The sequence below is a fragment of the Hylobates moloch genome, unplaced genomic scaffold, assembly GCF_009828535.3.
Source record: "Hylobates moloch isolate HMO894 unplaced genomic scaffold, HMol_V3 SCAFFOLD_179, whole genome shotgun sequence".
Taxonomy (NCBI): Eukaryota; Metazoa; Chordata; class Mammalia; order Primates; family Hylobatidae; genus Hylobates; species Hylobates moloch.
Window position 1 is genome coordinate 41449 of NW_026652454.1, and position 2362 is coordinate 43810.

Genomic DNA, 2362 nt, shown 5'->3' on the forward strand with positions numbered 1-2362 from the left:
CGATTTGGACCTTGAGGGAGAGAATTCCCAGTCGGTCTCATGTCTCTGGACCGAAGTTCCGGATGATCCGATGGGTGGGGACTTAGGCTGCCTCCCCCCAGGGTCCCTGGTCGATTAGTTGTGGGGATCGCCTGGGAGGGCGCGGTGACCCACTGTGCTGTGGGGGGCCTCCATCCTTCCCCCTCCCCCATCCCGCTCCAGGCGATCCCAATTCATTCCGGGCTGACACTCTCATTGGTAGACGTCGGGCATCACCTAGCGGCCACTGTTACTCTGAAAAGGGAGGCCTCACAGAGGAAGGAATCTCAGGCCGCCTGCGCGGCCATTTTATCCATGTCTCTCAAGTCTTTTGACAGAACTGAAAGAGCAACATCTTTTTGAGGATGCCAAAGTGTTGCGGAATAGATCTCCCGGCCTTCGGCCCTATAATTCTCCATCCTTCTAACCTCTGAGGAGATTCTTTCAGCTTGCGTGGACTCTGAAAGCCCAAGATAGGCCCTTCCAATTTGGCACAGTACCCAACCGGTATCGTAGTGGTGTGAAGGTAGATGGCTCACAATATTGATAGCTTGTTTGCAGTGGTAAGAACACAAAGCTAAATAACCTTTCCCCCTTTCACGGAGAAGGCTCATCAAGCCTTCTGCTGCTGCTTTTTGGAGATTAAAAGCCTGAATCTGAGGTGTGATTGCGGATATTTTCCCTTCTGAAATGACGGGAGAGTCCAATTTTGTCATTTCCAGGCTGCCATTGACGTGAGGTTGAGTCAGTCCTCCTTCGTTAGTTTTACTTTTGGTTTTTCTGTTTGGGATTTTAGGTGGACACTTCATTTTTAATTTTTTTCCTATTCTCCTTGGTTGTGGAGCTGTCACTGGTCAAGAGTCATGGATTTCTTCGAGGCAGTGCATTTGGGGGAGATGCCACAGTGGGGCTCGATACCTGAGGTGTTGCCCTTGTTTGTGGACCAGAACTTTGTGTTTTTGCAAGAATTGGGGTTACCTCTCGGCTATGTCCACTCTGCGAGAAGACAGACTGTGCTCCAGTTCGGCCGATTCTGGCAACAGGCTTTTTCGAAGGGGCTCCGGTGGATGGCACGTCAATGACAGAAGGTGTCTGATACTAGTTTAGTTTTGTAAATAGGATCCATCTCCCGGGCTTGGGGTTTCTAATGGCAAAATCCCAACACTTGGAGTTAACGGACTAACAGCTGCTGGCCGTCCTGATAAACTCCGACCAGTTTTTGGTTTATTTTGAACCTGTGTAGACAATATGGAAGTTCCTGTTCCCAGTGGGACAGTATCAGGTGAAATGACAGCTGAATCAATAGAAGACACTGGGGAATCTGTATTCGAGGAGTACTTTGAATTGGAAGATTCTCAATTCAATCTGTTTAATTCAATTGTGTCCTGGGGTGTTTCCGTAAGAAGGGTCTCAGGCTGTCTGTGACATAAACTATGACGAGGTACTTGTGTGGTGCAACAGTTGGGCAGACCGTTGCTAAAGTTCTGTAAAGAAGTCAATTTAAATGTTTGGTCAGGATCTGGCTTTTCACCTATTTCACAGAATGATTCAAAGGGATACCGGAGGAAAGGCTTTAAACTAAGGCTCTTTTGGTAACACTCTGACGCTTTGGCAAGCGGATCTGTCTTGCGATATACCTGTCCCAACAATGAGAGAGTAAAGCAAGCCGAATCACCAAACTCAATAACATAGGAGTAACAATACCATCATGGCTTTTCTGTTTATTAAACACTCCACCCGATAAGATTCGTTCCCCTTCTGCAAGCTTGCTGAGATCAACACGACATTTTGCAAGCAGGTATTTGCATTGCGGTGTAGTACGACTGTGTCCTTTCAAGAGTCCTATATGCTTTATAGGCCTTTCCCGAGCGGTAAGAACAGGTCTCCAGTAAAAACAGAGTGTACTTCTGCATAAAGGCGTTCTGCGAGGAAAACCGCACCTCGGTAAGCATAGTGGTTTACTGTTTGCCATATAGCTGCCTGGACGGGTCCCTGCAGCACCGTCATCCTTGAGGCTCAGGCCCACTTCCTTTCTGCCGTGACTGAGGCACACCCCCCCCACCCCTGTAGCGGCTCCTGGGCCTGCCAGCCCCGGCTCATTTCAAGTCACCAGCGACAGTTACCAGGAGATGGGGGAGGCCGAGCCAGAATGACTTCTTTATCCTGCCGACTCTGGAGAGCCCGGCCCCTTGTGACCCATTGCAAATCGAGAGTCACCTGACATTTGGAAACACGGGGTTTCCATGTTTCCGCTCAAAAGTTCGGTGAAGGGATGTGGCATGTAGGACGAAGGACTCTCTTCCTTCTGATTCGGTCTGCACAGTGGGGCCTAGGGCTGGAGCTC

General features: G+C 49.4%; 1 pseudogene; it reads right to left on the reverse strand.

Moving 5' to 3' along the window:
• Nucleotides 1–228: 228 nt before the first annotated feature.
• LOC116464102 (cell division cycle protein 27 homolog) lies at nt 229–2025 on the reverse strand (annotated as a pseudogene).
• Nucleotides 2026–2362: the final 337 nt, after the last annotated feature.